This window comes from Neopsephotus bourkii, unplaced genomic scaffold (assembly GCF_033783945.1).
Source record: "Neopsephotus bourkii isolate Nb327-2 ecotype Australia unplaced genomic scaffold, CSIRO-AGI_Nbou_v1 NB_1067, whole genome shotgun sequence".
NCBI classification, from domain to species: domain Eukaryota; kingdom Metazoa; phylum Chordata; class Aves; order Psittaciformes; family Psittacidae; genus Neopsephotus; species Neopsephotus bourkii.
The window spans coordinates 3500372-3526658 of NW_026901555.1; the positions used below are offsets into that span (position 1 = coordinate 3500372).

General features: G+C 50.4%; 1 long non-coding RNA gene across 1 annotated transcript; it reads left to right on the top strand.

Moving 5' to 3' along the window:
- Positions 1 to 1149: 1149 nt before the first annotated feature.
- Positions 1150 to 14916, top strand: LOC133216889 (uncharacterized). The gene is made up of 5 exons (XR_009726750.1): positions 1150 to 1295; positions 2423 to 5316; positions 9998 to 10106; positions 12018 to 12179; positions 14568 to 14916. It is a non-coding gene; the product is annotated as an uncharacterized LOC133216889 (long non-coding RNA).
- The last annotated feature ends 11371 nt before the right edge of the window (positions 14917 to 26287 follow it).

Sequence of the window (26287 nt, forward strand, 5' to 3'; positions counted from 1 at the left end):
TCTCGTGAACAGCAATGGGGCCAGGCTTGTTTGTTAGATTTGTTATAGCTGCTTCCAGGATCCAACCGGGATTAGGATGGTGTTGAATTTGGTGCCAAATGCACATGATGGAAATACTGCCCTTTAGCTATGAGGGTATGAGGGGGGAAGGCGCTTCCCTTCCCCTCTTCTAGGGTGGGTTTTCCAGCAGGGCTGCCAGCCCAGTTTGGGGATGATTTGAGGGTCAAGGCTGGCATCGATTGCGAAGAGGTTATTATTTGCCCAGCTGCACATCTTTATTCATAACGTGCCCGTTGTTCTTAACATTTTGCATATTTCATTGTGAGAAGTGGGATGGGGAGGGGGAAGCAATCGCCATGTCTAGGGGAGTTGGGCTTTTATTTCGGTGGCGGCGGGCTGCAGCGGGAGCCTGTGACTGTCAGGATGTTCACATCTGTTCCTGATTTGTGGACAATGGAGCACCATCCACTCACTGCACATAGACGATCTGTGACAACTTGACAGCCTGCCCAGGAATTCAGACCGAACACTTACTATCCAAAATGATCAACGTTGTCTGATCCAACAGTAAAAGCAGCACAGGGGGGGAGGAAGAATAATTTCAAAGGGAGGGGAATAAAAGTTGCCTCTATTTTTGGCATTTCTGATGAGTGGCATTGGAGCCTCCCTTCATCTGGTGAGATGGGGTGCAGCAGGAGCTGGTCTCAGATGTTCCCCTGCCCTCCGATCCTGGCTAGTTTCTAAACAGAGCAGCTGCAGTGCTGTGGGCAGCTCTGCTGAGCCCTGCTTGCATACTGCCTGTGCCTGGGGAGGCAGTCAGGGGCTCTCTGGGCTTGGGGCTCTGCTTGGGCACCCTCAGGTCCTGCCATGGCAGCAGATGTGGGCAGGAGGGGCTTCTGCCTCCTCAGCTTATTGTAGAAGAAAGTATCTGCTCCTGCTCTCAATGGTCCTGCAGGATGAAGCTCTCCGTCTATCCCAGATCCCGATCATACAGCAGTGTGGCATGCTCTGTCCATGCATCAAGGGAAGGGCGACAGGCTCTGGAGGTGGCTCTGTGGCTCCCTGACCCCTCCTTTGGTGTGGGATATCTGCACCAGAGCTTATCCTCTCCCCTCACTCACCACCCTGCTGCTGCTTCTTGCCAGGACCATACCCACCTGGAGAAGGGGAATGCCTGGATGATAGTAGGGCAGAGAAGATGATCCCTTGCCTTCACGAAGGTGCTCTGGGGTTGCCCTCCCGCTCCACAGCATGTGTGCTGCTTCGCTTCACCTCCCTTCCTGCAGCAAATGGGTGTAAGTAGGTCTGAGCAAGCCTGACAAAATGCAAGGGACCTAAATTACATTACCTTGCACACCAGCTCTGCATCTGACCTTGGGGATTAATTAGATAAACAACCATCTTGTACAGTACCTTATATAAATGTACAAGCAAGGCACCATTAAGGATTACGTTGTCACTAACCTAAGCCCTTAGTGATTTAATTAGACAATTAGAGGCTGCTTGGGAATGCTCTTGTAGTAACCAGAGATATTAACACCATTTGTATTTATATTTAATAGCATTGCAAAAGGGATTTTAATTATTTTGAGTCTTACTGGTCTTTAAACTTCCAAAGAGGAAATTCTCTTCTGATTTTAGCAGAGCTTCGCAGGTGCTGTCGCAAGCATCACTTCACCAGGTCCCAGGCCCAAACCCCCTTTCCATGGTAACTCCATGGCAAGCAGTTTGTTTGCTGAGATGGCATGGAGCATGCTGATCCCTTGGGTAACTGCTGGAGGAGCAGGAACCAGACCTGGGTTTGCTGGCACCGTAGCAGCCGTAAGTAACAAAGCCTGTCCCTCACAGTAATGACTGTGCAGACAGAAAGGTTTGTGTGATGGTGGTTAGGATGGTAAAATCAATGGTCAGTTCAGTAACTGTATGTGGGAGAGTGACTGGTGTGTTCTCTGGTCCTCACCACACTGTAAAGGAGCAGGATGTTTATTGGCATGGGAAGCAAGATGGGTAAAACAAACCCCGGCCTCGCGTGAGTCCTCTGCAGCATCCAAATCACCAGTGGCTCTGCAGCAGCTTAGTAATATCAAATAAAACCTGGCGACTAGGGAGAGCCTTCAGCTAGCATCAGCTGCAACCTAATTTAGGATATGAACTGGAATCCCTGCAGGAGGAAAGTCTTTGTCTCAGCACAGGGTAGCACTCAGCCCCTGCTTCATCAATACCAGCCAAGCGCCCTTTCTTCCTGCCTTCCTAAAGATGCCATTCTTGCAATATCACTGCCAATAATTGTATTTTCACTGTATTACAGCTCCAGTAATATAATTAAGCCTAAATAATATAGATGAAGTGGAGAATAATTTGATTTGCTAACTAATGTTTGAGTCAAGTAGATTATTTTTTTCCTGTTTTCCTGAATCTACAGTTGACTAAACCCACAACCATTCCTCCACTCCCGTCCTTTAGTGAAATGTGGATACAGAAGAATGATTCATCAGAGCGGATGGATCCAGGCGTTGGGAAAACGAGAGGATGTTTGGTTTGGTTTGTGTGGAAGGGGTGGGATCCTCTTGGGAACTCTGTATGAAACAGTGAATGGGATGTCCTTGGATAATCAAAGACAATGAGGAAAAGTGGGGTCAATGATCCATTCAACAAAAGCATAAGGCAAATGATACATTGAGCAGCTCCAGAAAGTGGTAATTTGACAACAGTCTGCTGCAGAGAGCCATCTGGCCTGAGGAGAAAGCGGGAGCACCAGTCTGTGCAGTGGGTACCTCAGGGACAGGAGCTGAGCTCTGGGGGCTTCCAGCATGCATGGCTTGGCCTCTACAGAGCCTCGCTCTATGTATACACACATAGTGAGGCATCGGAATGAAAGGAGTGAGAGGCATTGCTGACCTCTAAATGTAGGAAAAAATCTTCTATGGAGCCTAAAGAGTAGTTGTGTTCACGTGTGACTCGTTTTCCAGGAGCTGATTAACTGGATATGGGCTTGGTGAGTTGATGTAGAGGAATATTGCACATAGTTATTCAGGGTCAGGGCTTTGGCATGTTGTGTTACTCTTTTCCATTTGCAAGAGGCAAAAATATGAGAGTGGAGCTCAAAAAACCTGTGTAAATAAGAAATAAGAAAGGAAAAATAAAACTGCAGGGAACGGTTTCCTCCCATGTGCTTTGCTCTGCCTTTTTTAGGCAAATCTGCTGCTCACCCTCACAACCTCCAAGCTCTCCCTAAGCTTGAGCATCTCAGCAAGCCAGGAACCAGTTCATGCTCAGGCTACCACCTGGGGATGATCCGATTTCCATGGCACGGAGGATTCCTTTGTAAAATCAATCCGCAGCAGTGGCCAGGCTGTGCCAACTTGTAGCAGGGCTCTGGAGAGGATGCAGTGAAAATATTTTGCAAATCCTTTTTATTCCTTGTTTACCAAAAGAGGTTAAGGCTTGGTTTTGAAGGAAACCAACAGTTTATGGTCTTGGGAGGATGCATGAGATTCAGAGCCCTGCCTACTCTGAGCAATGACTGCCATTTAGTTGGAAGGGCTAATACTGGTCAGGCCAGGACCTCCTGCACAGATGAGCCTCCAGCAGCAGCAAGCAGAGGCAGGGAGGGAGCTAAAGCAGGAATCAGCAGTTAGGTGATGGTAGGATGCTTTATTCAAAATAGATGTGCTCTCCAGGCTACCAGACAAGGAAGGAAATTGGAAAAATAGTCTCTTACATGTGGGTTTTGGGCCTTGTTGCAAGGAGTCAGGGTAGGTTTAACTGTCCTGTTGGAAAAGGGCCATGAGAACAGTCTCTTGCAGGGTGCCTGAGGTTTCCTCACCAGGGGGCCTGGCTGGAGCTGGCAGTGTGGGCAGGGAGGAAGGAGCAGGGAGACACAGGCATGTTTTCCAGTGCTCCCAGTGCCCCTGCATGGGCTGGTGTGCAGCCAGGTGGGGCTCCCTCCACCAGACCTGCTTTCCCATGTCCTGCTGCCGTCCAGACCTCAACTTTGCTTTGGGGTTGCAAGAGCAGCTGCAGCCCCTCTGCTTGAGAGGGCACAGGCACTCCTGAAGCCTCTGATAGACCTGGCTGCTCTGGCTCTGTCAACAGCCTCAGTGTGCTGGCCCATGGCCCTTTGCCATGGTGGTGGTGTCTCCAAGCCCAGCAGTGAGGAAAGCTCAGGCTCTGTCCAGGCACAGCTCAGGGGTGAGCGTGTTCCCAAAGGAGATGAATGCAGCCACCTTGCTCAGGAGGACAAGAAAGCTCAGCTCTGCATGGATGGGCTGAGGTGTAGAGGGAGCCTCAGGGCAAAGGAAAGGCTCTAGCCCACTTGGTTTACTAATGCCGATGAATGTGAAAAGGTGGTGATGTCCAGATTAACATCTGCTTGGGAGTCAAATTGGAGCTGGGGGATCTTCTGTCACTTATTCTAGGCTAAAAAATATTGTGTATTCCCCCTCATCCTACCATAACTGTGAAAAGCCCCTAGCAGCATGGGGAGGGAATTAATCAAACTAAAGGTGGAATGGAGGTTTTATAGCAGCATGCTCATTTCTGCCTGAGGTGGAGAGCTCTTGCACTGCCTCCAGGAGAGTCCTGGCCATTGCAATGAAGACAGGGAGGGTCCAGCACAGGTGATGGATAGTAAAGAGAACAAGAAGGAAGGAGGAAAGGCTTGCTTGGTGAAGTGAACAGTTCATTTATTCAGCAGATGGTGCCAAGGCACAGAACTCTTGTTTTGCGCTTGGCATTGGTAGAGAGTGCTGGGAACGTGAGCTACTGCTGAGCAAACCCCACTGCTGACCATGATGGAGCACTCCAAGTGATCGCACACACGTGCTCGGGGTGCATTGGGTAAGGGTGCTGGCAGCCAGAGCTCCCATTTGAGCAAACCCTGGTTCTGCTGAACACACTCCAGTGATTCTGTGTTTGAGGCTGTTACATGGGAGCTTGGAGAACGCGATCTCATTACAAACATTGACCTAGATGGTTGCACTGGGACTGCAGCTCTGCAGCATGGAGGCAGAAACTGCCTGCTTATATTTACACGTTCACTGATACCAATTCCTTCTCTTCCCCTTCTGCTCTTTTCTTCCCAGCAGTTGTTCTTGGTGTTTTGTACCTGGCTGGTGGCCTGAGGCCTCAGCTGTCCACCACAGTTCTCACCTGCACAGCCCAGTGTCCTGTGCAGCAGTGCCAGGCTTGGAAGGTATCCAAAGGAGCAGAGCCCTGCAGCTGGGGACCATGCACTTGGGGGGCAGCTCTGCCAGCTGGGGACACTGGGAAACCTCACCAGATAAATATCACCGTTGTCCTGCATCCATCCTTGGGGTAAGCAGTGGGGGATGTCAAACAACGTGGTGCAGCGAGAGGCTGTCCATGGTTCAGCAATGCAATGGCCAAAGGAGAGAGGGTCCTCTCCCATGTGCAGGAGGTGTGGGTCATGCAACAGCCAAACGCCTGAATGATTCCCCAGCCCTGGTAGCTCTTGTGTGGTGGCTCCAAGGTAGGCTGGTGGGGGGAGCGTGGTGCTTTCTCCATGCTGCACCCCAAGCAAAGTGGCTGGATATACCAGCAAGATTTGTCTTCCCCTGAAGCATTGTCCCCCAGCCAGAAACAAACCATTCCCTCCATGGCAGCCTCTGTCCCTTCCATCTTTCTCTTGGCAGCTAAGTTGTTAATAAGCTTCCTTTTGCTATGATTCCATCTAAATTACTATTTTAAAACAACTACAGATGTGCTAAATTGGCTCAGTATAATAGGATGAGATGGATAATAAAGGTTCCCCTAGTGGGCTGTCGCCAGCACAGGTAATTTATTACCTGGGTGGCTAATTATACGCTTCTCAGCTTTCTAGGGTGAAAACATCTTGATATTTCCTAGTTAAGGAGCCCTGACACAACTGAAATGACCAGACATGTGAATAGGAAACATGGTGATTAAGTACCTGAGAGATGAAGAATGCAAAGGAAAAGGCATTCTGCAGCCAGAAAAAATGAACTGTGTGATTTCCCCCAGCACCTTGAGGGAGCAGGGAAGGGCTGGACCTCTCCTAACTCCGGCCAATTCAGGCATTTTGTGCATGAAAACAGCAGCCAGCTGAATTCCAAGCTGGGAAAAACCCCAACCAACTCCTGTAAATGAGAGAGGAGAGATTGTTTCATGAGTTCTGCATATGCGCTCATGAGTTTTGGGGGCTGGGGCTGATGGGAAGGAGAAAGCCCTGTCGTTCTCCCTACTGCTCAGTGCTGGCCATCCCCATCTCACTGTGCAGTCCCCAGCCCTGCAGATGGGTGTTGCTCCACTCTGGTCCACATCAAAAAGTGTAGGTAAGAAACATATATCCATTATACTCTCATTCATTATTTACTTGATAAAACACAATGTTTGCTTAGTTAATGCGTTCGAGACAAGGTATCTTATAAAATACACAGTCTGTCGAACACAGCAAAATGGGCCAGTTTTCACAGTACTTAAAATCTATGGCGTGAGGCAAATCCCATCAAGAAGACAGATGCCTCACTGAACTGCTAGTGTCAGCCTGCGGGCTCCAGCCACATCAGAGGAGCCAGGCAGTCCTGCGTTCCTTGTGGCGGATTTGCACCAGAAAGGCAACATAAAACCTTGGCAAAGAGTTTCTTTTCCCTGGACAAGATGGGATGCTCGGCTCGGGCAGGGGCAGGGCATGGTTGGGCTGTGGTGCCTGCTGGGTGGCCCATCCCTTGCACTGGCTTTGAGGGGTGCCTGCGGTGCAGCTTGTGGTGGTCTGACCCGGTCCCACGGCTGGCAGGAGGGGCTGAGGTCTGCCTGTCCTGGGCTTCAGGCTTCCTGAGGCCGTATAATGATCTCACCTGAAATAAAATGAAGGCTTGAAGACCTCTGGGTGCTGTTTTAGCATCCAAATCTTCTCCATCCAGCAACAAGGATGTACCTGCTTCTACTTGAGTCATTTCCCACCCTGTCTACCAGTGCCCTGGAAGACACTCCTGCTCACTAAAGGGAACTGCCATGGGTCAGCACAGCCCCCATGGGACAAGTACAGCATAGGGGAAACTGAGTCCAAACTCGAGCAGATACTTCTTGTTAAAGCCATGTGAGGTCCATGGACCTTATAACAGTGACAGGGACCAGGACTACACCTCTGGGAAGGCTTGGCCCTGGCTCTCTGCAGTGGGGGAGCAGCAATAGCAGCTTTTTTTCTCATGGCACCCCCCATTTCACGCACTGCAGCAGGGAAGGATGGGGCTGGGTGAAGCTTTGCTCTGGCCATAGGAGGGGATGGATGCAGCTGCAGCAGTGCCTGAGACATGGATCATGGAATCATAGAATGGTTTAGGTTGGAAGGGACCTTTAAAAGGCATCTAGTCTGACCTTTTGCAATGAGCAGGGACATCTACTGGATCAGGTTGCTCAGAGCCCTGTCTAACCTGTCCTTGAATGTTTCCAGGGATGGGATCCCAGCTACTATCACTGTGTCCCTGGGCCTCTGACCAAGTTTTCTCTGGAAATCCTGTTTTTCCCTGACCCGTGGGGCTGTGGTAATTCCCAGCTTGCCCTGCCCCACAGCCCCTCCAGCAGTGATGAAGAGGTCTCTGAGCAGGCAGAGTCTCCATGATAAGAGGGAGAACCAGAAAACAAGATGTTTGCAGTACAAAAAGGGCCTCATTCTCACGGATGAAAGGGAAAGACGTGTATGCGTGTCTTAGGACTCTGCATCATCTCCCAAAGCTCTGGTTTTATGCTTCTTTATCCTTCAACTTCTTCCTTAATGAGAAATTAATTAGCCTTGCTGTTCCTGCCTGGGAACTTGTAAACATGCAGCGGTGGTGCCTGTTGCTCCCCCCACTGCCCGCCCTGTCCCATCCCACCCTCCTTCCCTGAGGTGTAGCCCAAGATATCTGACAAAAACACTCGAGAACAAAGCTGCCGGGCTAATTCAGGGAATTATCAGGAAGCCTGTAGCAGAGCTGAGATAATAGGCCTTAAATAGCAGCCTGATTGCGCTTCCTCCAGAGGCTTCACAGGGCTTTCCTCCGTGAGCAGAGAGGGGCTCCTACCCAATGGGACCTCATGGCTGAGAGCCAGCCAAGCTGGCCATGTCCTAATGGGGGTGCTGGTCTGGGGGGACAGTGCTGCTGGCTCCCTGGCTTTGTATTTGGGCAAAAAGAAACAGGCAAAACAATGGTCATCTGGGGACAGTCCTCATCACAGTGTCCTTGCTGCAATGTCCTCCTGCCATCAGAGCACCCCATTGCAACTGGGCCATTCTGCGCTTTAAGCAGTGCCTGATGGTTGGGCAAGTGCTGGGAGGGGAAGGAAGGTCAGGTCTGCAGCCCTTCACAGCGCCCACCCTCTGAAGCATTCCTGTGAGCTGCTCCAGGGCTCTGCCTCACACTGTAAGGCTTCTGCAGCCTCCCTGGACCTCTGCATCCCGATACAGACCCCAGCAGCACTCACAGCCCATCCTGTTACAGCAGAGACCTGCTAATGCCTGGGTGTCTCCGTAAGCCAGAGCTGAGCATCTCCAGAAACCAGCCAGACCCTTGAAAACAGCCCTGATAAAGGCAGGACCTGTGAAAAGGATGTGCTTCAAGGGCAGCAAGAGAGACAGTAAAAGAGGTGAAAACAAGGTGGAGAAGAGAGGGCTTGACACAGTGAATCTCATTGCCCTGTGACATGCACCAGACCTTGGGCTGTGGCACAGATCAGGGAAAAACCGTATTTGTGACAAGACCTAATATTATTTTTTTTTTCATTAAAACAGGGTTTTTCATAATGGAGAAGTTTAATTGGCAGGGAAATTGTGATCAGTTGTTGCAACCAAAGGGGCAAATCAAAAGCCTGTAGACAAGGAGTGCCCTGAGGCTGCAGGGCAGCAAAGCACTGAGCATGTATTGTGTGTAAACCTGAACATGGGTCAGCGATGAGGCATGTTCCTGTTCCCACAGTGCCAACGAGGATGCACCCGCACCATGAGCTGCCTGGTGCAGACACTGGCCCAAGGGAGGCTGCGGATTTGGTCCGTGCTAGCAAACCCAGCCTGCTCCACATGAAATCTTGATCATTCCTCACTTATAGCATGGCTGGTGCTGTGTCAAGGGACTGCTTTATAGCCTTAATGCTCAGAAGCTTTACTGCTGATGCGTATTTTCCCCAGTGCAGTTAGTTAACAACACGGGAGTTTCCTACCCCAGAGGACAGGCAGTTTCTGTAGCAAAGAGGTATGGTGGCAAGGAAAATCTTCTCATGCAAATATCAACCCTTTATCCTCTGCTGCTTGGACGGTGGGACCAAAACAACTACTGTTTTTTCTCATTTCCTCACAGAGGAAATGTACTATTCCAAATATGACTTGTAGCTACTTCAGAAATGAGTCATTACTTTGTATATAAGCTAAACACTGGAACATAATCATAAATAAACTGGCTTCATAAATTGGAAATCAAGTTTATCCCATCCTTGTTTGTAATGCACCATGATTCATATTGTTGCTTCCTCGTTTAGTTTTTATTTTAAACCAGGTTTTGAAGACTCGTAGGGCCCTTTGCACTGTTTATCCATGATGTAGTTTTGATTTGTCCTGTGATATTGCTTGAGGAACATTGTTTGCCCATATGTTTTATATTAATAGCAAATTCCACCCTGTGTGTGCCTTCTCCTTTTGCTCCGTCCTTGTGGGCCGGCGGCGGTGACAGGCATGAAGGCGCTGGGCTGGAGGTTGCTGAGCATCTGCAGTTCACCAGGTCACCTCCAGCCCCAGCAAAGGCTGTGAAAGCTCTGCCCAGAGCAGGGCTGCAGGAGCCAGAGCGAGAATCCAGAGCGCACAGATCTGTGCTCACACGTCTGACGTGCTCTTCTTGCTGAAAGCACTGGTCCCACCTATTTCTTCTCCCCAGCCCTGCTCTCCCCTGCTTCCCTGCATCAGCAGGAGTGTTTGAGCAGATAAGCTGTGAGCTGGTTTCACACACTTCATCTCATCAAATCCTTTCTGTTGTTTTTTTTCCCCCACCAGGACTATTTCCAGCTGGATCAGTTCTCCAGCTTATTCCTCACAAGGAATACTGGGACAAGGAGCTGAGACTGCAGTGCCACCACAGTGAAGCTGTCACTTGAAGGAGATGGTAAGGAATTGCCCCCAACTCTGCTGCCCAAAGCCCCATGGCTAGCTGCCCCAGGCTTCCCTCCTGCCTTGCTCTGGGCATCACCTCTAGAAATGTAAATCACATGGACAGAGGGAGAGTGACAAAGTGCCTTGTACCTCAGGCTCCCCTCCCCTCTTCCTCAGCACCAATGGAGCTAGATACTGGATTAGACCAAAAATTGCATGTCTGTCCTGTTCATGCCTGATCTGTTCAGAGATCCAGGGGCTGGCTGGATTTGGCATTTCAAGTGGGAACTGCCTGATAGGCCAAAAAGCATCATGTTTAGCACAGAGCCTACTGTGCACACAGCTGTCCCCCATCGGAGCCCCGAGGCAGTGATGACGCTGCAGGGTGAGCCCCAGCACAGCTCCAGAGGAGCCCGGCACTGACCGCATCCCTGCTGCATTGCTACTGCCGCAGGAATCAGGATATTTTGGCTCCTAATCCTCCCCCAGCCACCCCCGGCTCCTGGGTGTCTGGCCTTGGCTGCGGAGCTCTTGGTTAACAGCAGCTCTGGAAGGCTCGCTGGGTGAGGAGGTCAGCACAGGCATCTGGGGTCACTTTAGGGTTACCCTGCTCTTCATTTAAGCAAGAAAAAATAAGTCTGCCCCTCTCTTCCCCTGGGGTCTGAGGAGGCAGGGTTAGGGAAGAGGGGGCTGAGCAGACCTGCGAATGCCGGTGACTTTGTCCAGGGTGGGATGTCCCCCTCTGCTGCAGGATACACATGTTTGGGCAGAGGCCGTGTGCCACGGGAAGAGCAAGGCTGCTTTCCCACAGCCAGCAGTGCGAGGAGATTCAGTGCATCCCAGGCACGAGCTGGGGCTGCAGAGGGGGGTGCCCCTTCCACACTGGAGGCAGGACGGTGGTTACGTTCTTCTGACACAACACACATACCCTTGTTCTTGTCCTTTATTTATCTTCAGATGCCAAATTTTAGCAGCAGCAAAGGATTTTTTAGCTTGGGAGGCAGAAGGTGCCACAATTCAGCAGCCCCTTAAATCAATGTATTTGCTCCTACTTGTGCTCTTTCCCATGCCATACTCTAAACCATGAAGCACTGGATTCATCTGCTCCTTAAAGCTGAGACCAGATCTTTCCTGTGTTTTCCACTGTGGCAAGAAACCTCAGAGACCTTGGTGCATGACGATCCAAATCTCATTCTTAAGTTAAATACCTGCAGTTGCCTGATTTGGCAGAGTTCAGCTGCTAGACCTGCTCCCTGCAAACCCAGGCTGGAGCATGTAAAACAGGAACGTTAACTATTTTTCCAGCTGTCTGTAGCTCACGCACTGTAAAACACACACTAACGTTACACCTCCACACCCTGCCAAGGAGATGCCAGTGACACTGGGGTTAGTTGGGCTTCTTTTTTAACATAGCAGGAGCTTGTATCTGTGGCTTTTGGCAGGGACCGAGCTCCACCAGTGTCCTCAAGTTGCGTGGCTGTCACTTTGTCCCAAAGGTAGGACCAGGCAAGTGAAACCTTTCTCACCAGCAGCCCCATCTGGTATCTCCCTGGAGCCACAAGTCTTCAGATGGAGAAGGGAAACATCCCCAGATCTTGGACTCAGAGCCCAGTCTCCCATCTGTCAGAGCCCGCTGTCCTGGGAGCAGCACTGCAGATGTCCAAGGACCCCAGCAGCAGTCAATGCCAGCCAGGCACTGAACCCTGCTTTCAGGTGGGAAGGCACATTAGCTGCCTGGCCAGTCTGAAATCAATTTGTGTCTGTCTTTGAACCCGATTCCTCTCTAAGCCTGTTTTGGCTCTATTTGTTTAGAATAGACTTGATCCTAAAGGGAAAAGCAGACAAACCAGACTAAACATCAAATATTAAATAGCAACTGCTAATATGACAGCCATTAAACACAAGCGCTCTCCTGCCTCTGTAGCAGCTGGAAGCTGGGCTGCACACCTACCTCTGGATCCCGGTGCTACCAAAATCGAAGTCAGGCTGCACGTGTATATATCAAATTGCTGGAACGAAGGAGAAATTCACTTTCCTGCTGCCAGTCTTTCTGGCATTCAATCTTCTGTGTCTGCTTTCAGCTGAGGTAGGAGGAGATGATGTACTTTCCCCTTCTGATATGTGGGGAAGGGGAAACATGTGGCTGCCCAGCTCCCTGGCTCTGTGAAGGTGCTCAGCAGAGATTGGCAGGGAGGCTTCTCCCCCTCTCCTGCTGGAAAATTAAAGAAATCTTATTTTGTCTTGGGATGAATCCAAGAGGCTTTGAAGTCCTGGGAGGGATCTGCTGGTCAGGAAAAGCCTTCTCTCCTTCTCTCTCTCCCAGAATTTCAAAGCCATGGCACTGGGATAAACCCAAGGAGAGGGCTCCCGCACTGCCAAAGTGAAGTGGAACAGACACAGAGTGCCCTGGCTTAGGGCACCAGTTTGTCCTGCTGTGCCCAGTGTCACAGGGACCAGGGGAGAAATACCCCAAAGCAGTGTGAAAGAGCTGTACCCCTGTTTGCCTGCACATTGGTGCTGACCTTCACCTCTCATCTCAGCCATCCCTTGCGCTTCTCTACAGGTGAAGTTTCACTGAAGAAACTAGGCAAACATCAATGTCCAAGGATTGGCTTGTGCTGGGGCAGCAAAGGAATGAAAGACATCCCAACCGCACCCCTGAGCAAGATCCCCATCACGTTGTCAGCGGGCACTCGCAGTCGTGGCACAGTGTGGCCCTGGGTCCTTCTCGTTATCTACCGTGCTCCTCCTCTTTCCTTGAGCCACTTCTTTATCACATTTTGAGCATACCTTCCACTTGACTTAACACTAACATATGTACAGTCGACATTTCAGTAATGCCTTACAAATTAGCTAGGGCTGGTTCAGAGATTATCAGGCCGGTTCCAGGCTCTTCCCCTTGTCCCTGGCCCCCACCTCTCCACACCGGGCATGCTGAAGCAGGGGGCTCATCCCGGGAAGGGAGCTGGGGCCCCCTCCTGGTGCACTGGCCAGCTCCTGGGAAGCATCCTTTCCTCCTTTTTCTTCCCTCTGTCTCTAGCTGAAAGACTCTTTCTGGGTGTCAGAGTGAGGCAATGCCTCTGCTCACTCTACACAGCAGCCCAATGGGGCTCCATGGGGGAACCAGCACCCCAGGGCCACTGCAGAGGCGAGAGGGGTTTCCCATGTCCTTTATCCCAACAGATGAAGCAGCTCAACTCTAGAAAGCGGCACTTACTGGCATGAGAAGAAGGCAGCACCCAATGATGGGTGACCTGTGCTGGGCAGGAGGAGAAGAAAACCCCCGATACCTGACAGACCCCAGCACAGCCCGGGCTCCAGCAGCGTGTCTGCAGCTTACAGAGACAGGAGGCAGATGGACGATGTACTTGTCCAAGTGCTTTCCTGAGAAAACCTTTAGCAGTTCACATGCTGGGTTGCTGGTTCTACTTCCTCTGTCCCAGCAGTGCAGCCTTCTGGTCGGAGAGGTTTAAAGTCCTCCTGGAGGCGTTCCCATCGTCCAGCGATTTCCCCAGACACATGTTATTACAGATTGCTTTGTTCTGAGCTTTTACATTTCCTGCAGCCCTCTTGAGCTCCTGCGCTTAGTTCTAAGTTCACTCACTCAGTACTTGCAGTGCCGGAGCCTTGTTTCTGTGTCAGCCCTGGGAAGCGCTCTGCAGGAGTGTTTCTATGCAAGAGGCTGTGGAAAAAATGAGGATATGTTTTATGATGTTCCAGCACAGAGGGGCCCTGCACAGTTCATCCAGTTATTATGGCTGGAAGGAACCTTTACCAGCTCACCTGCTCCATTTTATCCTTCGCATCAGGCCGGTAAACCATCCTTGTCAGATATGTACTTAGCCTTATCCTTGAATATCTCTGGGGGAAGCAATTCAAGGATCTCCCAGAGAAGCTTGTTCCACTGTCTGAACTCTAGTTAAAGTTATAAAGGTTTCCCTAATGTTTGACTTTAATTTTCTCTACTGCAACATAACACCATTATTACTAGTTTGAGCTCCTTGATGGCTCTTTTTCCCTTAAGCCCCCATTTAGGAGAGACAGGGAAGGAGCTAGATGAACTGACTTACAGCTAGGTTACAACACAGTTTCAGCCAATTCCATTTAATACCAGTTAAGGTAGGCAGAGTTTATGGGATCATATCAGGCTTTAAACGGTCTTAGGCAATGCTCAAATGTCCTCTGTGAAACCAGCTGGCTTGTGGAGCCAGTGCTGTGGCTGCCTCTTCCACCTGCATCTGGGGGGGCAAGGAAGAACATGACCCACTGGGGGGGGGCCATGCATGGGGTCCCTCCCTCCTTTCTCCCTGCACCATTCATAGCACCCCTACCTGCAGGCATCCACCTTCAGGCACCCAGAGACTGGAGTGGATGGGATGTATAAGGCACAATTGTCCTCACCCTGCATGGGGAACAGGGGACTTGCTAGATCCCAGCTCACCCCCTCAACCCCATCTTTTCCCCCTCTCCTCAGGGTTGCAGAGGAGCAATGGAGGCAGTGGGGCAGGTGGAAGGGCTGCAGCTCCCCTGGGAGAGCATCGCATGTGTGAGACGAGCTGTGAGAGTGTCTGGGCAATAAGCATCAGTGCACGAACCAGAGAGAGGAGACTGGAATGTAAAAAGGAAACGAGTACATGGAAATTCAGAACTCTCCCCAGACGAAAAACAGAGGGGAGAGGGTTTTTTTGGCAACTGAAGTTGTAAAAAAAGGTTCTGATTTTCTTCCTTGTTTCAAACTTCGCAAATTGCACCAAGCTCTAGTCACAGAGCTGCATCCTACATCCTCTACTGAACCCCGAATGGGTCAGCCTGGAAGAAGCCATGACCCTTCCATCATCATTGGCAGGACCAGTGGGATCTGCCCCTCTGGCCAAGATGTTCTGTTGGGGTCCATGTGTCTTGCTGAAGGAAAAGCCTTACATCCCTTGGGGAGCAGATGGGTTGCTCATGTGTGTGTCACTCATCTGCCCAGTTGCCTTTTCTTATTGCTCCCCTGCCCTCATGCTGGTAATTTCTGTACCCTCCTTTTACTTTCAGGGTTGTGAAAAAGGGGAGACTGAGATGAGCTCTTAGGCAGAAGCTCTTCCCTGTGAGGGTGCTGAGGCGCTGGCACAGGGTGCCCAGAGAAGCTGTGGCTGCCCCTTCCCTGGCAGTGTTCAAGGCCAGGTTGGACACAGGGGCTTGGAGCAAGCTGCTCCAGTGGAAGGGGTCCCTGCCTGTGGAAAGGGGGTGGAAATGGGTGAGCTTTAAGGTCTCTTCCAACCCAACATTCTGTGATATGATAGCGAGTGGGTGACTTCCCCCTTCCCCAGCTCCCCAGTTCAGAATGTCACAGCTTCACCCTGTCTGCTGAGCCATGAGTGTACCCTGCCACAGGGCCACCAGGAGCTGGGGGAGCTGCAAGACCTCACTGGGTCTCTGTAGCTGGCTGAGATGACTCCAAGCCTGCAGCTCAGAGCAGCAGGTTGATTTCTGATGCAAGCTGAGAGATAACAGCCATAGGCAGCATCACCAGGAGCAGCAGGAGGAGTCAGTCCTTGCTGGGACGGGTGGATGGGATCTTCTGCCAGGGCTGTGCATGGGAGGTAAGACACAGCTTGTTTCTCCCATTCAGCAAGTCTATGCTTTGGGGTTTTCCTCACCCACGAATTGTCTTCGGAGTGTGATTTTAATTAATTATTCAACAATATTTTTTCCCCTTACTGAGTGATTGTAACGAGTAACTTCTATCCATTCAGGGCCCATTTGTAAACAATTTACCTCAAGAATTTGGCAGCCGAAGTTCAAGCAGCTTTCCTGGGCGAGTAAGTGACGCTGCGTGTTTCTGTGTCACATCCGGATGAGCGCGACTTGTTGAGTGAGGTTAGCAGCGCATGCATGTGTGCTTATCGACTTGAAATGTGCTTCCTATGGATATTCTGTAATATTTACTTAAATCTAGCTGTTTCTGTTAAGGCTCCTGGCAGCAAGAACTATTACCCAAATTTTCATAGCTAACAAAGGCAAAACAGGACACAGGGCAGGGTCTGAACTGACTGTTTGAGGACTCGAGTACATGCAGTATTTGTTTTGTGGTATTTAGCTAATTCAGTTTACAATGTGGGACATTTTATTTATTTATTTTTAAAGCATGTCCCCCCCCTCCCACCTTGTAAAGCTTGTGGTTCTATCCAGGATTCAAGTTACAAACTTTTGCTGTTTTGCTTCAGCCATGATTTTTTCATAAAAGTGTGGTTAGACTATTTTTACTTTAGAAAAAGAGTTGGTTTTCTCCCTTTTTTTTGCTGATAAATTGCAAATGGATGAAGGAAATTTGCTCAGACTTTTCCCACAAACATTCTCCTTTGGGCAGAGATTAAACATGGGGAGTTTCAGTCTAAAATGCAAATGCTTTGGACATTTATGAGAGTGGGAAAACAGGGGCCCATTATGAGAACTGCTTTGTGACTTTATTGGGGTGCTACTGGGGGCCAGCACTGCCCTGGGAGGATCAGAGCAGCATGCCTGGCCTCAGTAGCCAGCCTTCATCCTTATCCTACGATCAGGCTTGTGGGAGAGATGGGGAGCACCATGTCCTGGAGGTGGAGACCTGGTTTGCACATCAAGATCTGCTCCTGTGGGTTGTTTAACATTTGCTGGGTGCAAATCCCAGCTGATGGTGGAGCTGTGGGAAGCTGGAAGCCTCTCCGGCCCCATGGGGGAAGTGGAGTGAGTGTCTGGGGGGACGCTGGTCACTGGTCAGCAGGATGGATACAGCTGCAATTTGGGCATCATGTATGGGTTGCTTTAGGAAGATGGACACAGTTCACAGCTCCTTGCTTGCGTGGTGCTTAAGTGAGAAGGTAAACGTGACTCTTAAAGCTCCCAGTTTGGGTGAAGGTGAAATAAGACATCTTGGTTTTCTCCCATGATACTCCCCCTTGCTCCTGTGTGTGGACGTGGGGAGCAGCAGCTGTTGCTGCTTGGGAGCCCTTGCAGGGGCCACATGGAAGAGCATAGGGTGGTTGCAAGTGCCTTTGCAGAGCCCTGGGAGGCTGCTGATGGGTTTAGGAAGGAGTAGGAGGGGGCTTGTGATGAGAGCTCCTCCGGGGAAATCCCCGCAGCGTCTGACAGCAGATTGGCACTGTGAAAAATTTACATCTCCTGCTGAGAACTCAATTTCCATAGGAGATAATCAGATGTGACCCGTGTAACACAGTGATGTTTTTACAGGATGTTTTTGCTTCCTTTTTTTTCCTGTTTGCTCCTCTCTCTCTCAATTTCCATTTGGCGTCTTCGGCAGTTCCCGATGGCTGTATTTTGACAAGGATTCTCAAACCACTTGTAAACACTTCAGAGTGAGGACAAGGTGGGAACCACAGCGTCTACCTCCAGTTATTAACATGACTTCAGGATGAAGTAGGTTGACCCCAGAGCCTGGCTGCCTGGTCCTGTGAGGCTGGATCCATTTACTGCCATCCTGGAGGTTATCAGAGGGAGGTGTGTGGGAGAGGGAAGAAGGGGAAAGCGGGAGGAAGGATGTAACAGGGCAGAAATGGTGCAGGCATTGGGGGAAAAGTGTGGGAGTGAAGAGTATTGGAAGGCAACACCAGCAAAGCTGTGAGGGCAATCCTCTTCTTCCACCCACAGACTCTCTTAAGCCCTTGCCTGTCAATCAGCCCCTTATTTACATGAATACTAAATCCACTTGCAGCTTCTTTAAATAAAACAAGAACACGCACCTTCCTGTAGTGAAACATATTATAGCAGTTTGTCACAGCATCATCCAGTAGGTATTAATTCCCAAATCATTCTATGACATGTTTTATCATAAGTTATTAAAGAAGGTAGCTGCATTGGGCAATCATTTGATAAACTGAGCCATAATTTAACATGCTCCTCCATCATATTAGTGAGGAACAAGATTTATTTTCCCAGTGCAACTTTAATTATGGATAGCACATGCAGGCGATTGAGCTTACTGAATCTTTAAGGTTAATGATGTCTCCTGCAGAGCACCTTGGGGTAAGGCACGGGATCTTCCCCAAGCTCCTGACTCACCTGTGGTTGGCATATCTGGCGCCAGGTAACAATATGACCTTGAATTTTGGGCTTTAAAAAGGTGGTTGTGTTTTTCTAGTGAGATTTAGGGCATTCATAATGCACTGCCAAGGTTGGCCAGATGCCTGGCTGCGGTCCCCTCGGGGAAGCAGAGTGCTTCTGCCTCCCCTGATGCCTCACAAGCAGCAGGAGGGACTTTCCCAACTGAGCAAGAGCGTGTCCCTAAACCCATGCTTAGCTGAATAGCCAGAAGTTGCCTCACAATGGTTCCCATGGATTCTGGTCACTTTGTGGCCCATCAGACCGAGCAAACTGTGACTATCTGTGCTCTGCAAAGGCCACAGAAGTGTGTTTTCAGACAAGGATTGCTCATCACACAGTGCTGGCTGCTACAGGGAGCGACAGCAACCTGGTTCCAGACCTGCTTCTCCTGAGACTGGACTCCTTCCCCGAGCCTTAGCTCTTAGCAGTTCCTTTTAGCACTTCCACTGCAGCTGCAAATTCTCCAAGACCACTGTGAACCAGAGGGACCACCACTGCTTCCTCAAGACCCTGCTCTTCAGCCTCGGGTCGCTGTTAGAGGACTTGGGAATCACAAGGATATAGGCAAAGGAGTGTGGGTATCTGCTTCTGCAGCCTGTGCTCCCTTGGCCAGAGCTGGCTGTGAACCCGGCCTGCTGGGTTGCTGAAACAGAGCTCAGGGAGGTAGAAAAGCCCCAAGGGAATGACCCAGAGGCTTCCAAAGAAGCTGAATATCTCCTCCCATTTTGAGGAGTAAATGACCCTCCTGGCGAATATCACTATTAGACTGAAATCCTCACATTCCCCTGTTTGCTGCTGCTTTCTTGATCTTTTTCATAGCCCTATTTTTGGCTCTGGAAATTGTCTTTTAATTGCTGTGCCTTTGTTTTCATGTCTCTCGGCCCCAGCTTTTTCATTGGTCTCCCAGCTCTGGACATGGAGGATGCAAGGAGAGGAGCACAGAGGGTTCCCTGGCTGCTGTGGTGCTGGTGTGGGGCCATGCATTTCCCTGCCACCTCAGCAGGGAAAGATCCAGATGCAAAATACTGTCCCTGAGGAAGGGCTAGTGTTTGGGGGTGCCAAAGACGCAGTACAGCAAGAGGTCAGGTTGCTCATAAGGATCATTGCAAGCGGCAGAGAGAAACCAGCCCAAAGCATCCCGCTGCTTCCTCCCTGCTGCCACTATGCCAGGCTTCCATGTTCATAATCAGAAATACAGAAAAAAAAATACTAATCCCTTATTAAACTAAATTACTAAGCAGTTTGGGACAGGGAGGGAATGCAGGAGGGAGGAGATGCTTGAACACATCAGGCTGATGTAATTTCTTTTAGTCAGGAGCAGGAGAAACACAATCCAGTTCTCTTCCCCCCAGCAGAACAAAGGGGAAAGTCCCTACGGGGAGATTAGGAAAAGTGAAACAAAATAAAATCCAACCAAAAAACAACCACAAACGAGACAGGAGAGGAACAAAAAAAAATAAAGAAGGAAGAGAAGAAAAAAGGAAAGACAAAACCATCATCCCCCTCAAGTGTCCCCTCTGTTGTGTATAACAGCTTCTCGCTTCCCCCACTTCCCCAGCACCAGTCAGGCTTACAGAGCCATAAAATAAGAGTTTGTGGTGTGTTCAATCGATTACTTCTCCTAATGCACTGTTTTTGGAGACAGGTAATTTATTTCAGACTCTACATGTCTACATGCAAAAAAATCACAAAGAAAAAAATCCGCTTCTTTCTCTTTCTTCACTTTTTGGTTTACAGCCCTTTCTCTTTTGCCCCTTTGCTCCCTCCTCCCCCTCGCTTCCCCCTCTCAAGTCCCCCCAGACACAAGAGTTTCCCAGTGAAAGGTGCAGCCATTCCCACAGTGAAACCCAAGGCAGGTAATGACTTTCTCACCCCATCCATACTGCTCCAGAAACTGCTGCCTCACCAGCTGCATCCCTTTATTTTGGAGAAACAAGGGGGAGGGGGGAAGTGCCAGCCCCCTCTGATTCCTTCTCCTCCAAGGCCTCCCCATAAAAAAAAGGAGAAAGATATAAAGGGAGCAAGTGTTTGCAGAGATAGAGTTTCCATTAGACAGAGGGGTTGGGGAAGGAGCAGGCTCCCGAGCCCCCACTGTACTCTCCAGCCTCGGCATGCAGGGTCCATGGGCAAGCAGGAAGCTTTGTCTGATGCTGCCAGTTCTGGGAAAAGTTGGAGTGGGATTGGGTTCCCACATGTCCCTAGGAAGCCCTGGCTGCCAACCCCAGGCCCTGGGCACAGAGGTCCCAAATTGCTGTGCTGGGTGCAGCTCAGCCCCAGACCTGCACGCTGCTGCACTGCCCCGGTCCAGCCATGATGGCAGGGTTTGTTCTGGCTGCTACCCCCAGCCCTCGGACAGCAACACCTTCCAAGTGGTGTCTGGAGCAGGGAGAACCAGGGTTACAGCTCGGCAGCTGAAATGAAACAGCCAGCAGTGGGGTTTGCAGTGAGGTTTGCAGGGGATCTGCTCAGGGATGCCTGGCCCTGGCTAAGGGGGACTGGCGTTTATGGCAGCCCAGTGCACACCATGACAGGGCTCCTCTCCATTCCCCACCAAGCCTTTGAGCTGTCGGGCCTCTGCTCTGGGGCAGTGCTGTCCACTGGTCCCAAGGACAGGCTGGAGCCAGAAGCTGCAGCTAGTGGTGGTGGTGGTGATGGGACACACCAGCTCTTGTGCCCAGACCTCATCACTCCCATGATAACCGACCTCTGCAGAGCCTCGGGGGTACAAGTACAGATGAGCAGATTTGCAGGGCTTTAGGACACAATATAAAGGATTACTCCAGAAGGGTATACATCCTAATGTGCTCTGTCCTCCCAGGAAAAGAGGAGATTAGCCATCACTAACAGCTTTCTTGTAAAGCCCAGGCCAGGCTCCTGGACTGGAAGGTTTTGTTATTTCTTTTCTTATAATTTGTCTCTCCAAACCTGGGTGGATTTTTGGGCACAGAGCTGATACCCCAAGCAGGGCAGTGCTGTGGATGCTCCACGGCACATGCAGCCAGCCCCTGTACACACAGTGCTTCTGCCCTGACGTGGGGCAGTCTGACGGGTCAGACACCCTCCTGGGCTCCCTTCTGCACACAGGAACATGAAAAGGGCTGCTCTGCACAGGGAGCAGTGTGTTGGCTCTAACAGGAGCTTACCAAACCCAAGCTTTAGTAAGGCCATTGGTGGGGCTGGCGGCTATTTGTTTCCAATTAGGGGGAGTGGGAGAGTATTTTATCTCATAATAAAAAAGGCATTCTGAGGGGAAATAATAAATATCAGGGATCAGGGAAGGAAGAGGGAGGGGGGCATTACTGAAAGACATAAACTCTACCACCCAGCCAGCCCAGTACTGTGGGGGCTCATCACTGAAATCTTTACAGGATCGCCCCTGTCCAAGATGGAGATGAAGCCTGCTTGGCTTTGGGGTGCTGTCAAGGCCCCATCTGCCCCAGGGAGACCTCCTGGTCTGAGATGTGGGGCAGGCAGAGGCTATTCCCTTTGTCTTCAGGTATAGGGTTTGCTCCTCCAGCACTTGGACCTTCTCTCTCTTGCTTTACCCCACTTCTGCACACAAAGGCAATGTGCTCGACATGCACACTCTTCCCCCAGCTCCACAGGCTGGGGACCTGTGACCTGGTTTCCCCTCCGTGTTTTGGAGGCTGAAAGGAATGGTGAAGACTCTTCCATTAAAAGAGCAGGTGCACATGTTCTCATCCCTTGGCCCATAGCTCCTGGGCTGTGAACCCAAGCACAAGTGTGCTTGCTAACTGAACAATTCGGGGACAGAAGGAATATTTTGATCATGAAGCCTTAAATATGTTTTCTGATGTTCTGGAATGAGGTCAAAGCCCATCTGCGCTCCCTCCTCACTCTGGCTACTCCCACTGCCTGCCTGTCCTCCTCCAAAGCACTCCACCAGGATCAAAGCCTGACAGAACCTTTTCCATATGCCCTAACCCTCTTCAACGGGCCCCCGGGCCAGGTGGCTTTCCCCAGCCTTCACACACTATCTGCAGACCTCCCACTTCTAAAAGAAATGCAATAAAGCTGGGCCAGAGAAGCTATTAGAAAGCAGCTCCCCTGTCCCATCTCCTCATGGGCTATCCTAGAAAAGAGGGATGAAACCCAGCGAGTGCAGCACAGGGCTTGAAGTTCAGGTGACCATCACTCAGCTGGGCCATGCCAACCCTCTTGCCAGCGTGTCACACCACAGTCACATCCTTGTCACCACGGGTGATGGCAATAGTAGAGTGTCTTTGGCCGTGAAAGGTTTTTTGTCAGAGCTTGGGCACATCCCCTTTTGGACATGTTCCCCTCAAAAGCCACCCAATGTCACCAAAATCCTTCCCATCTCCATGCTCTCTCAGCAGCGTTATCCCCAGCATATTGGCCAGGGCTTGACCTGTGCCAGCAGCCACTTGGCATTTTGTTAGGAGCTTAACAACTCTCTGGGTTTCAGGCGGGTAAAAACCCTCTGAGCAGTGTTAGTTCAGTGTTAAGCTGCTGAAGTTTTGGGAGATATATGAGCGTGCATCAGGTGCTTGCAAGACAAACCATCTCGTTGGGAATTTGGAGGAGAACAACAAAAATGATTAAGCAGCTGGAGGGATTGACTTATGAAGAGAGATTAAAAGAGCTAAATCTGCCTAGCTGGGCTCGCCGACATCCACGGCAAGATATGATAACTATCTACAAGTATATGAAGGGCATAAATCACAGCTCGAGGGATTTGTAGAGGGCAACCCTGGGAGATTAACTGGGAGAAACAGACAGAAGTAGAGCACAGGAAAAAGAAAATAGCACCTAGACAAGATCTGGTGAGGACTCCTGAGCTGGAGAAGGAGGCTGGGAAAGGTGGGAGCTCCTGGCTGGAGCCTCATGGCCTCAGGAGCAGCACCCAGGGAGAGCTCCTACAGCCAGGGAGGAGGTAGCGCTCACTGGGATTGGGGTACTTGGGTCCCCTGCAGCTTCTGTAAAAGGCCTGCAAAGCTGAGCTGGGGACTTGTCAATGAAGGGCATCCGTACCTATGCCAGAAAATATGGCCCCAAGTAGGAGAGCTCTGTGGTTTTTGGGCAGCTGCAGTGGAGGGAGAGGTGGCGTGGGCTTGGTGAAGGCACCCTGTTTGCTGTCATCCACAGCAAAGCCAAAGAAAACATAAACTGTGGAAATGAAGTTTTTTACACCCAGGTGCCAAGTACAAGATGTGAGGTACCATGGAAGCTAAGTTAAAAGGTTTGTTGGAATTTTCTGTACTGCAGGTTATGCTGGATCCAGGTTCATCCCACTGATCCCACTCACATACAAACCTGGAAGCCTGGGTGAGTGCAGGACACCAAGTGAAAGCAAGTGAGGGTCAGTGCCTCGGGGTGCACAGGAGCAAGACAAGGAGCATTCCATCTGTGGCTGAGGAATCCCCATTTAACTTGAAGTTGTATGACAAGCTGTGGCAGGGCTGGAAGGAGTGGTGGGTAAATCTGGGATGGTTTTGCCAGGCTATGTGGGAACCTGACTTTGAACAGTCTCAAGTCTCTGCTGCTCAGGAGCCATCTGACCTGCTGATGGGCTTCCTGATGGACTCTGCAAGGTAACTCATGTGCTTCTGAAACAACTGCATTCGCTCTGCCTGAGGCAGATTCCCACATAGTTACACAAGGATGCTGAGGAAGGAGCTGGTACCCTCTGATGCAGCCCCAAAGGAAAAAGAGAGTATTTCTGGCAGCTTCTAAGGATGCCTGGCTCCCACACACCACCATTTCTGATTAGGTTTCAAAAATATTTAATCTACACAATTTTACATTGGGATTCATCTTTATTCCTTCAGTAATCCCTCCTGCCTGGTGCACGAGTGAGCTGCAGCTTCCCCATCACTGAAGATGCCTGTTCCTGTCCTGCCCACGTTCCTGCACCATGGACATCCAGTAGATCCACATGTGATGGCTACCGGAGGAGGAGATGCAGGTCTGGTTTCTGTCCACAGAGATGTGCAGGTCACACTCGGCATTTGCCATCAGCAAGCCAAGGTGCTGGTCCTTTGGTGAGCTGAAGGGAGTGGAAATTCCCTTCCATCGGCAGCAAAACCTGTATCAGTGTTGAGCTCAGAGAATAAATCACACAACATAACTCACTCAAGACTTTTCTACCCCCAGCACTTCATAATTCTTCATGTGAAGCAGTGTTTGCATTGACTAAAATCAGGATTGCTCTGCAGGTTCCCTGCCACTGCATCCCTGGGTGGTTTTCCATTTGCTGACGGGACAAGTCAATAAATGCCCATGTGTGCCTCCAAAACCTGGTTCCTGCAAGAGCTGGTGCAGGGATGGACTGGCCTTTGTTTAACTGGTTTATTTTCTCTAACACCGTTTATTTTCTCTAACATCTGCACATAACAAAAGCAGAAAGAGACAAAGGAAAGCTGCCTAGTGATGCTCAGGAAAATGAATCTCCTATTCCTTGCCCAGTGAATGGAGCTGGTTTTTGGCCCAGGCTGCAGCATCTCCTCCCTAGTGACCCCTCTGGTGGCTCTGCCTGGCAGTTGTTCCCCTCTCGCCACCTTGCACAGTTCCAGGTCCCTGTTTCTCAGCCACCAGCCCAGCCCCGTGGCTGCCAGCCAGGCCAGCTCAGTCCTTTCAATGGCAATTTCCCATGAGTAGCTCCCAGGTCTCTCATTTCTCTTCTCACCAGCCCAGTCTTTGGCTTACACTTGCAAATGACAAATTATGCTTTTGCCTCTAATTCCAGCTTCCCTGGCATCCTCAATTGAAGCAGCCCTCTGCAGAAAGCAGCAGGTTCTTTGCAGCCAGCATGTGGTAGGCTTTTCCTCTTCTCTCTGCTCCCTCCCCCCTGCCTTAATTGCAGCCCAACATGGGCTTTCGAGGTGTATTAAACATACAAATTATTCTGCAAAGCCTCATGAAGTGCTAGTTACCAAGGCCTCTAATGGGAAATGACAGTGCAACCAGAGAGGCTGTTAACGTCAAAGCATTGTCTGAAATTGCTCTGGCAACACGATCATTTTGCAGGCATGGTGCAAGGGACTGGGCACCTCCACAGCCACGGTGTCACCAGGCCAAGTCCCTACCACTGGACAGGGGCTGCACAGGCACTGCTGGACCACAGCATCCTGCTGGGACCCACTGAGGATGAGAGGCTCTTGGCCAAAGGCTCCCCCAGCTGCACCTGCGATATTGCACTGAACCCTGGAACAATCCTGATGGATTGGAGAGAGTTCAGAGGAGAACCAGGAACACAAGGAGCTGGAGGGCATGATTTATACGGCAAGTTTAAAAGGGCTGCATAATAGCAACAATAATAAGCGCTTGAAGCACATAGTGTTTTTCATCTTTGCACTCAAACAAAGCTAGCACTACACTCAACTGCATTAACAACTTAACTGCATCTCATGCAGGCAGCCGATAGCGGGAGTGACACAAGACCCATCTGCAGGTCTCCTTAGAGCCCAAGCACCGAGGAGAGAGGGGAGCTGTTTTGGCTAGCCCAAGGGTCTGTAATGAGTAGTATAAAGATATGGAAATGAGAAAAGGAAAATGTAGGCTGAGTATCAGAGAAATTTTGCCATCAGGGTAACACAGTGAATGGGGGATGGAGAATGGGGGATTCAGGAGGATGGGTCTCCTTAAGGGATGCTGGTGTGGGATGTGTGGCATGCTGTGCTTTCAAGGGGCTGTTGGAAGGAGACAGGCAAGGTTTGGATCTTGCTGGGTTTACACTTGGATATTCAGAGGTGGCACCCAGGACAGTGTGAACGTAGGGCTGAGTCTGGGCTCCTGGCTGGTGTCCAGCTGCAGGTCCTGTGGCACCAGTGTCCCAGACAGCCAAGCTCTCACGATGTGTGTATGTGGTGTCCCCACCTCCTTGGCTCTGAGCTGTAAAGAAATAACATCAGTGGCTGTGACCAGAACCAGCACCACCAACTACTTCCTTTCAACATGGGTTTTGGTATCAGCTCACCTGGGTGAGATACTGAGGGCTGAAAAATCACTGATGGAGCAAGAAGAGGGAGACCTTTTGTGCAAAGTGTCCCAGGTGCTCTAAGGCCTCTTAATTTAAATTGAGAGATGTGGAAGAGCGCACAAAGAGTTATGCAAACAAAGGCAGAGTTAAAA